At 30.6% G+C, this 10,967-nt stretch overlaps 1 long non-coding RNA gene across 1 annotated transcript; it reads left to right on the top strand.

The window, feature by feature from the left end:
• The first annotated feature begins 3,684 nt into the window (after positions 1-3,684).
• LOC106013926 lies at positions 3,685-7,335 on the top strand. The gene is made up of 2 exons (XR_001185484.1): positions 3,685-4,365; positions 7,017-7,335. It is a non-coding gene; the product is annotated as an uncharacterized LOC106013926 (long non-coding RNA).
• Positions 7,336-10,967: the final 3,632 nt, after the last annotated feature.

Raw genomic sequence — 10,967 nt, 5'->3', positions numbered from 1 at the left:
TGTGTGTGTGTGTGTGTGTGTGTGTGTGTGTGTGTGCGTTTGTGTTTCTACACAATGTTTATTCTATCTGTAAACAGAAAACTCTAAATCAATTATTAAATCAATCTTCTACTATAATGGGTCGCTTTTAAGGACAAGCGGGCTAACCCAGATTTCGGGGGTTTCCAGAAATCTTGACCTACACTAAAAGTGGTCATTGCCCTACCTATAGGAGAAGTTTGGTTTCATTGGTGTGTATATTTGTTTGGTTATAGAGAAAACTCTCCTTGTCTTTTAAAGAAACTGAACAAGGGGCAAAAAACTTTAGCTTTGATTTTCTCAAAACAGCATTTTTCGGGATAGCCGCCTTGTGCTCAAAAGCGACCTATTTAATTATTAAAATTTGTCCTTTTATCATGACTCTGGTTTCTGTTGTTTGCAAGCCTGTTTTTGACACATTTCCTATGACTTTAGAAATTTCTGCCTCAAACAAAATCAATAAAAAAGCATTAGTGATCTTTTCTCATGTTCTTGTCCATCCCATTTAGTCCATTTAGCTTTCCCCCGCGGTTTTATGCACCCCGCATTATTTAGCAAAATTTGATCTTTTTTTGCATAATTTGTGATTATTTTCCTTTATCATTCTTTGTTAAAATTAACAGAATCGCATAATTTCACATTTTTTGGGCTCAGTTTTCATAATTTCAGATTTTTTTGTGTGCATAAAACCACGGGGACAAATTTGGGGATCGTATGAGCTCACTGAGGTAAGATAAGATTGATAATAATATGTTATATGTGTCACGACGTGGTGGAATCAGGCGCTCGTCAATTGTTGGGCCTATGGGGTTATTGGTATCATCTTAAAGACTGTTCATTTGCTTTTCTTTTGGTGAAAAAAATCCATTTATGTCGAACAGAAGTCGATATATATATATATTTGTCAAGGTCGCCTGGTTTCAGAGGTCAAATTATTGAGAAAATTAGCCGCCAAAGTTTGATAACTTCCATAGCTCAAGATTCCTTAGAAACTGCAAGTTTAGATGTTTTATGCCTTTAATCAACATTTATTCGTAAAATCTACCCATAAAAGAGATTTTCAATAGACATACAAGGTGTTGAGCTAGAAAAACAAAAATTCGAAAAATATTTCCGAACTAGCCAAAAATACCGATTTCTCTGATATCGTTATTTTGACAAGCACCTGATTTCACAAATACAGATTACGTACACGGTTGGAAAAAAAAAAAAAATTCAGCTAGTGGAGACGGTTGGAAAATATAAACATTTTGTAAAAATAAACCTAGTGCAGACTGTTAGACAAGAGATAATAAAATACAGATTGCGTAGTTTGGGAAATAGAAAATGAAATACGGTTAGTGGAGACAGTTGGAAAATAGAAAATGAAATACGGTTAGTGGAGACAGTTGGAAAATAGAAAATGAAATACGGTTAGTGGAGACAGTTGGAAAATAGAAAATGAAATACGGTTAGTGGAGACAGTTGGAAAATAGAAAATGAAATACGGTTAGTGGAGACAGTTGGAAAATAGAAAATGAAATACGGTTAGTGGAGACTGTTGGAGAATAGAAAATGAAATACTGTTAGTGGAGACTGTTGGAAAATAGAAAATGAAATACGGTTAGTGGAGGCTGTTGGAAAATAGAAAATGAACCAAAGATTGTGTTGACCGTTGGAAAGTAGAAAATAATATACAGCTAGTGTAAACGGTTTTAAAATAGAAAATAAGATACAAATTGCGTACACGGATGGAAAGTTAAAAAAATAAATATGGCTTGTGGAGACGGTTAGAAAAAAATTAATAAAATACGGACTACGTAAACGGTTTGAAAGTAGAAAATAAAAAACGACGATTGGATACAGCGGGGAAAAAAGTAAATAAAATACAGATTAAGACGATTGGAAAATAGAAAAAAAAATTACAGATAGTGGAGACGATTAGAAAATAGAAAATAAAATACAGATAGTGAAGACAGTTATAAAAAAGTTAATAAAATCCAGATTGTGTAGACGGGTTGTAGGTAGAAAATAAAGTACAGCTAGCGGAGAACGTTGGAAAAAAGTAACTAGAATACAGATTGTCTCAATTGTGTAGACAGTTGGAAAATAAAAGAATAAAATACAAATGCGTAAACATTTTGAGAGTAGAAAATAAATAACGACTAGTGAAAACGGTTATAAAAAAAGTAAATAAAATGGAGATTGCGTAGACGGTTTGAAAGTAGAAAAAAATACGTCTTGTGGAGAAGGTTGTAATTTAAAAAAAACAACAGAAAGCAACTGGTGGATACGCTACGAAAAAAAAAAAAAGCTTGTCAAGACGGTTGGAAAAGAGAAAATAAAATATGGTTCATTGAGATGGTTTTAAAATGTAAAATAAAATACAGACTGAGTCAACGGTTTGAAAGTAGAAAATAAAATACGCCTAGTTGAAACGGTTGGAAAATAGAAAATAAATTACAGCTAGTACACACGGTTTTAAAGAATAAAATAAAATACAGATTGTGTAGATGGTTATAAAGAAGAAAAGAAAATACGGCTAGTGAAGACAGTTGAAAAATAGAAAATAGACTACAGATTGTTTAGAAAGTTGGAAAATAAAAAATAAAATACGATTATGGAAGACGGTTGAAAAATAGAAAATAAAAGACAGCTAGTGTACAGGGTTTTAAAGTAGAAACTGAAATATGGATTTGCGTAGACGGTTAAAATGAAGAAAATGAAATATGGTTTCAGGAGATTTTTGGAAATAGAAATAAGACTACAGATTGTTTAGACGGGAGGAAAAGAGAAAATAAAATTCGACTAGCGGAGACGGTAGAAAAATGAAAACGAAAAAACAAGTAGTGGAGACTGTTGGAAAATAAAAAATAAAATATTTCTTGTGGAGACGGTTGGAAAAAAAAGTAAATAACATACTTCCTGTGTAGACCGTTTGAAAGTAGAAAATAAAATACAGCTAGTTGAGACAGTTATAAAAAAGTAAATAATATAAAGACTACGTAAACGGTTTGAAAGTAGAAAATAAAATATGGATAGTGGAGATGGTTGTAAAAAGTGAAATATATATATATACTTGGTGGAGACGGCTGAAAAAAAATACTGCTAGTGGAGACGGTTGGAAAATATTTGTAAAAATAAAGCTTGTGTAGACAGTTGGAAAATAGAAAAATAAATACAGACTGCCTAAACGATTTGAAAGTAGAAAATAAAATAGGGCTGGTTGAACCAATTGGAAAATAGAAATTAAATGACAGCTATTGGAGAGGGTTGGAAAATAAAAAATGAAATACAGATTGTGTAGACGGTTGGAAAAATATTAATAAAATACCCACTCCGTATACAGTTTGAAAGCAGAAAATAAAATACGTCTTGTCGAGACGAAAAAAACGTATAGTGGAGACGGTTTTAAAATAGAAAATAAAATACAGATTGCGTAGATCGTTAGGAAAAATTAAATAAAATATGAGTAGTGGAGACAGTTGGAAAATAATTAATAAAATAGAGCTAGTGGAGACAGTTATACAAAGTAAATAATTATACAGACTGCGTAAATAGTTTGAAAGTAGAAATAAAATATGGATAGTGGAGATGGTTGGAAAAAAGAAAATATATATGGGAAAAAAAGGAAATAAAGTACTAACTCCATAAACAGTTTGAAAATAGAAAATAAATTATGGCTAGTGGAGACTGTTGGAAATTTTTTTAAAAAATATAGCTAGTGGAGACTGTTGAAAAAAAGTAAATAAAATACTGACTGCATAAACGGTTTGAAAGTAAAATATAAAATACGGCTAGTGGAGATGGTTAGAAAAAATATATAAAAATATGGCTAGTGTGGATGGTTGGAAAATAGAAAATAAAATACGGCTAGTGGAGACGGTTGGAAAATGTTTGTAAAAATATAGCTAGAGGAGACTGTTGGAAATAACTTGTAAAAATAAAGCTTGTGGAGACGGTTGGAAATTTTTTAAAAAATACAGACTGCCTTAATGGTTTGAAAGTAAATAATTAAATAGGGGTAGTTGAAACCGTTGGTAAATAGAAAATAAATCACAGCTTGTGGTGACGGTTGGAAAATAAAAAATAAAATACATTTAGAGGAGACAGTTAAATAAAAGTAAATAAACTACTGACTGCGTAAACGGTTTGAAAGTAGGAAATAAAATACGGCTAGTGGAGACGGTTGGAAAATATAAAATAATATACAGCTAGTGTAGACGGTTTTTTAATAGAAAATAGAATACAGAATGCGTAGATGGTTGGAAAATTGAAAATAAAATAAGGCTAGTGGAGATTGTTGGAAAAAAAAGTAAATAAAATACCCACTGTGCATACAGTTTTTCAGTGGAAAATAAAATACAGGTAGTGGGGACGGTTGGAAAAAAAGTAAATAAAATACAGACTGCGTAAACGGTTTGAAAGTAGAAAATAAATTACGGCTAGTGGAGACGGTTAGAAAAAAGAAAATAGAATACGAATAGGGGAGATGGTTGGAAAGTAGAAAATAAAATACAGCTAGTGTAGACAGTTGAAAAAAAGCTTATAAAATACAGAGTAAGTAAACATTTTGAAAGTAGAAATAAAAATACGGCTATTTGAAACAGTTGAAAAATAGAAAATAAAATACAGATAGTGGAGACAGTTTTTTTAAAAGTAAAGAAAGTGCTCACTGCATAAACGTTTTGAAAATAGAAAATAAATTACGGCTAGTGGAGACTATTGGAAAATATTATTTTTAATAGAACTAGTGGATACCGTTAAAAAAAAGTAAATCGAATACTGACTGCACAAACGGTTGGAAAGTAAAAAATAAAATACGCCTAGTGGAGATGGAAAATAAAAAATAAAATACAAACTACCTATACTGTTTGAAAGTTGAAAATAAAATACGGCAAGTTGAAACTCATGTAAAATAGAACATAAATTACAGCTTCGGCAGACGATTAGAAAATAGAAAATAAAAAACGGCTAGTGGAGATTGTTGGAGAAAAGTAAATAAAATACCCACTGTGCATACGGTTTTTAAGTAGAAAATAAAATACAGGTAGCGGAGACAGTTGGAAATTTTTAAAAAATACAGATAGTTATTAAAAAGTAAATAATATACATACTTGTTGAAAAGTTGGGAAAAAAATAATACAATACAGATAGCGGAGACGGTTGGAAAAAAATAATATGTATATACCTCGAGGAGACTGTTGGAGATGAAAAAAAATACAGCTAGTGGAGACGGTTGAATAATATTTTTTTTTAATATAGCTAGTTGAGACCGTTGGAAAATATTTGTAAAAATAAAGCTTGTGGATTCGGTTCGAAAATAGAAAATAAAAAACAAACTGCCTAATTGGTTTGAAAGTAGAAAATAAAATATTGATAGTTGAAGCGGTTGGTAAATAGAAAATGAATTACAGCTGGTGGAGACAGTTATAAAAAAGTAAATAAAATGTTGACTGCGTAAACGGTTTGAAAGAAGAAAATAAAATTCGCTAGTGGAGATGGCTAGAAAAAAAAATATTGCTAGTGGAGACTGTTGGGAAATAGGAAAGAAATACGACTAGTGCAGATGGTTGGTAAATAGAAATTATATGACGGCTAGTGGAGACGGTTGGTAAATAGAAAATAATATACATCTAGTGTAGATGATTTGAAAATAAAAAATGAAATACAGATAACATAGACGGTTGGAATATAGAAAATAAAATACAGACTGCGTAGACGGTTAGAAAGAAGAAATTACAATATGGCTACTGGAGACGGTTGGGAAATAAAAAATAAATAACGGCCATTGAAAACAGTTACAAAATAGAATTTAAAATACTGCTAATGGGGACAGTTGAAAAAAAGTAGAATAAAATACTGACTGCGTAAAAGGTTTGAAAGAAAATAATAACATACGACTAGTGGAGATGGTTAGAAAAAATAAAATAAAATACGGATAGTAGAGACGGTTGGAAAATATTTGTAAAAATGTAGCTTGTTAAAACGGTTGGAAAAGAGAAATTAAAATACGGTTAGTTGAGACGGTTTTAAAAAATAAAATAAAATACAGACTGCCGAAACGGTTTGAAAGTGAAAGATTAATTACGGCTAGTTGAAACGGTTTGAAAATGTTTTAATAGATTGCAGCTAGTGGAGACAGCTAGAAAATAGAAAATAAAATACGGCTAGTGTACAGAGTTTAAAAGTAGAAACTGAAATATGGATTGCATAGATGGTTAGAAAGAAGAAAATAAAATACAGCTAGTGGAGACGGTTGGGAAAAAAATACAGCTAGTGGAGACGGTTGGAAAATAGAAATTAAAATACAGACTTCGTAGACGGTTTGAAAATAGAAAATAAAATACGGCTAGTTGAAACAATTCGAAAAGAAGAAATGAATTGCAGCTAGTGAAGACGGTTAAAAATAGAAAATAAAATACGGCTAGTGGAGACAGTTGGAAAAAAGTAAATAAAATATCCACTTTGCAAACGGTTTTTAAGTGGAAAATAAAATACATATAGTGGAGACGGTTGGAAAAAAAATACAGCTAGTGGAGACGGAAAGTATTATTTTAATATAGCTAGTGGAGCAGTTTGAAAATATTTGTCAAAAAAAGCTTGTGGAGACGGTTGGAAAATAGAATAGAATATACAGCTAGTATAGACGGTTTGTAAATAGAAATTAAAATACAGGCTTCATAGACGGTTTGAAAATAGAAATAAAAATACAGGCTTCATAGACGGTTTGAAAATAGAAATTAAAATACAGCTAGTGGAGACAGTTGGAAAAAAAGTAAATTGAATACAGACTGCGTAAACGGTTTGAAAGTTAAAAAAATACGGCTAGTGGAGACGGTTAGAAAATATAAAATAATATACAGCTAGTGTAGATGGTTTTAAAATCGAAAATAGAATACAGAATGCGTAGATGGTTGGAAAATTGAAAATAAAATATGGCTAGTGGAGATTGTTGGAAAAAAAGTAAATAAAATACCCACTGTGCATACAGTTTTTCAGTGGAAAATAAAATACAGATAGTGGGGACGGTTGGAAAAAAATACAGCTAATGGAGAAGGAAAATATTTTTTTTAATATAGCTAGTGGAGCCGTTTGAAAATAGAATAGAATATTAGATTGTGTAGGCCGTTTGTAAAAAGAAATTAAAATACAGGCTTCGTAGACGGTTTGAAAATAGAAATTAAAATACAGGCTTCGTAGACGGTTTGAAAATTAAAAAAATAAAACACAGCTAGTGGAAATAGTTGGAACAAAGTAAATAAAATACCGGCTGCGTAAATGGTTTGGAAGTAGAAAATAAATTATAGCTAGTGGAGACTGTTAGAAAAAAAAAAAGAAAACGAATAGGGGAGATGGTTGGAAAGTAGAAAATAAAACACAGCTAGTGGAGACAGTAGGAAATTAAACAAAGGAAATACAGATAGTGGAGACTGTTGAAAAATATTTTTTTAAATATAGCTAGAAAATATTTGTAAAAATAATGATTGTGGATTTGGTTTGAAAATAAAAAATTAAATACAGACTGCCTAAATGGTTTGAAAGTAGAAATACAATACGGCTATTTGAAACAGTTGAAAAATACAAAATAAAATACAGATAGTGGAGACAGTTTAAAAAATGTAAATAAAGTACTCACTCCATAAACAGTTTGAAAATAGAAAATAAATTACGGCAAGTGGAGACTGTTGGAAAATATTTTCTAAAATATAGCTAGTGAAGACCGTTGAAAAAATAAAAATAAAATACTGACTGCATAAACGGTTTGAAAGTAAAAAATAAAATACGCCTAGTGGAGATGGTTAGAAAAAATATATAAAAATATGGCTAGTGTGGATGGTTGGTAAATAGAAAATAAAATACGGCTAGTGGAGACGGTTGGAAAATGTTTGTAAAAATATAGCTAGCGGAGACTGTTGGAAATAACTTGTAAAAATAAAGCTTGTGGAGACGTTTGGAAATTTTTTTTAAAAATACAGACTGCCTTAGTGGTTTGAAAGTAAAAAATTAAACAGGGGTAAATGAAACCGTTGGTTAAAAAAAAAAAAATTACAGCTTGTGGTGACGGTTGAAAAATAATAAATAAAATACATTTAGAGCAGACAGTTGAATAAAAGTAAATAAACTACTGACTACGTTGACGTTTTGAAAGTAGGAAATAAAATACGGCTTTTGGAGACGGTTTGAAAAAAGAAAAAAGAATACGAATAGGGGAGATGGTTGGAAAGTAGAAAATAAAATACAGCTAGTGGAGACAGTAGGAAATTAATAAAATGAAGTACAGATTGTGGAGACTGTTAGAAAATATTTTTTGAAATATAGCTAGAGGAGACCGCTGGAAAATATTTGTAAAAATATAAATTGTGGATTCGGTTCGAAAATAGAAAAAAAAAATACAGACTGCCTAAATGGTTTGAAAGTAGAAAATAAAATATTGATAGTTGAAGCGGTTAGAAAAAATAAAAGAAAATATGGCTAGTGGAGACAGTTATAAAAAAGTAAATAATTATACAGACTGCATAAACTGTTTGAAAATAGAAAATAAAATACGGCTAGTTGAAACAGTTGGAAAATAGGAAATAAAATACATATAGTGGCGAAGGTTAGATAAAAAAAAATTATAAATAACTAGTGGAGACAGTTGGAAAAATGAAAAACAGCTAGTGGAGATGGTTGAAAAATACTTTTGAAAATATAGCTAGTGGAGACCGTTGGAAAATAGAAAATAATACGGTTTAAAAGTAGAAAATAAAATACGGCAAGTTAAAACGGAAGTAAAATAGAAAATAAATTACAGCTTCGGCAGACGATTAGAAAATAGAAAATAGAATACGGCTATTGGATTGTTGGAGAAAAGTAAATAAAATGCCCACTGTGCATACGGTTTTTATGTAGAAAATAAAATACAGGTAGCGGAGACAGTTGGAAAATGTTTTTAAAATACAGATAGTTATCAAAAAGGAAATAATATACAGACTGCGAAAACGATTTTTAAGTAGAAAATAAAATATGGCTTGTTGAAAAAGTTGGAAAACAAATAATAAAAATACAGATAGCGGTGACGGTTGGAAAAAAAAATATATATATACCTTGTGGAAAGGGTTGGAAATGGAAAAAAGTACAGCTAGTGGAGACGGTTGAAAAATATTTTTTAAAATATAGCTAGTTGAGACCGTTGGAAAATATTTGTAAAAATAAAGCTTGTGGATTCGGTTCGAAAATAGAAAATAAAAAACAGACTGCCTAAATGGTTTGAAAGTAGAAAATAAAATACGGATAGTTGAAGCGGTTGGTAAATAGAAAATGAATTACAGCTGGTGGAGACAGTTATAAAAAAAGTAAATAAAATGTTGACTGCGTAAAACGGTTTGAAAGAAGAAAATAAAATACGCTAGTGGAGTGGTTAGGAAAAAAAATATGGCTAGTGGAGACTGTGGGGAAATAGGAAAAAAAATATGAGTTGTGTAGATGGTTGGTAAATAGAAATTATATGACGGCTTGTTGAGACGTTTGGAAAATAGAAAATAATATAAATCTAGTGTAGATGTTTTTAAATAGAAAATGAAATACAAATTGCATAAACGGTTGGAATATAGAAAATAAAATACAGGTAGTGGAGACGATTGGAAAATAGAAAATAATATAAATCTAGTGTAGATGTTTTGAAATAGAAAATTAAATACAAATCGCATAAACGGTTGGAATATAGAAAATAAAATACAGCTAGTAGAGACTGTTGGAAAACAAAAAATAAAATACAGACTGCATAGACGGTTAGAAAGAAGAAATTACAATATGGCTACTGAAGACGGTTGTGAAATAAAAAAATAAATTACGGCCAGTGAAGACGGTTACAAAATAGAATTTAAAATACTGCTAGTGGAGACAGTTGAAAAAAAAGTATAATAAAATACTGACTGCGTAAAAGGTTTGAAAGAAGAAAATAAAATACGACTAGTGGAGATGGATAGAAAAAATAAAATAAAATACGGATAGTGGAGACGGTTGGAAAATATTTGTAAAAATGTAGCTTGTTAAAACGGTTGGAAAAGAGAAAATAAAATACAGATTGTTTTGATGGTTGGAAAAAAGAAAATGAAATACGGTTAGTTGAGACAGTTTTAAAATAGAAAATAAAATACAAACTGCTGAAACGGTTTGAAAGTAAAAGATTAAATATGGCTAGTTGAAGCGGTTTGAAATTTTTTAAATAGATTACAGCTAGTGGAGACGGTTAGAAAATATAAAATAAAATACGGCTAGTGTACAGAGTTTTAAAGTAGAAACTGAAATATGAATTGCATAGATGGTTAGAAAGAAGAAAATAAAATACGGCTAGTGGAGACGGTTGGGAAAAAAGATACAGCTAGTGCAGACGGAAAGTATTTTTTAAAATATAGCTAGTGGAGCCGTTTGAAAATATTTGTCAAAAAAAGCTTGTGGAGACGGTTGGAAAATAGAATAGAATATGCAGCTAGTGTAGGCGGTTTGAAAATAGAAATTAGAATACAGGCTTCGTAGACGGTTTGAAAATAGAAATTAAAATACAGCTAGTGGAGACAGCTGGAAAAAAATTAATGAAATACAGACTGCGTAAACGGTTTGAAATTAGAAAATAAATTACAGATATTGGAGACGGTTAGAAAAAAGAAAAAGGAATACGAATAGGGGAGATGGTTGGAAAGTAGAAAATAAAATACAGCTAGTGGAGACAGTAGGAAATTTAAAAAATGAAATACAGATAGTGGAGACTGTTGGAAAATATTTGTCAAAATATAGCTAGAGGAGACCGCTGGAAAATATTTGCAAAAATAAAGATTGTGGATTCGGTTCGAAAATAGAAAATAAAATACAGACTGCCTAAATGGTTTGAAAGTAGAAAACAAAATACGGTTATTTGAAACAGTTGAAAAATAGAAAATAAAATACAGATAGTGGAGACAGTTTTAAAAAAGTAAATAAAGTACTCA

This window comes from Aplysia californica, unplaced genomic scaffold (genome assembly GCF_000002075.1).
Source record: "Aplysia californica isolate F4 #8 unplaced genomic scaffold, AplCal3.0 scaffold01540, whole genome shotgun sequence".
Lineage (NCBI taxonomy): Eukaryota > Metazoa > Mollusca > Gastropoda > Aplysiida > Aplysiidae > Aplysia > Aplysia californica.
The sequence above is the reverse complement of the archived record's forward strand: the minus strand, read 5'-3'. Positions and strand labels throughout refer to the sequence as shown.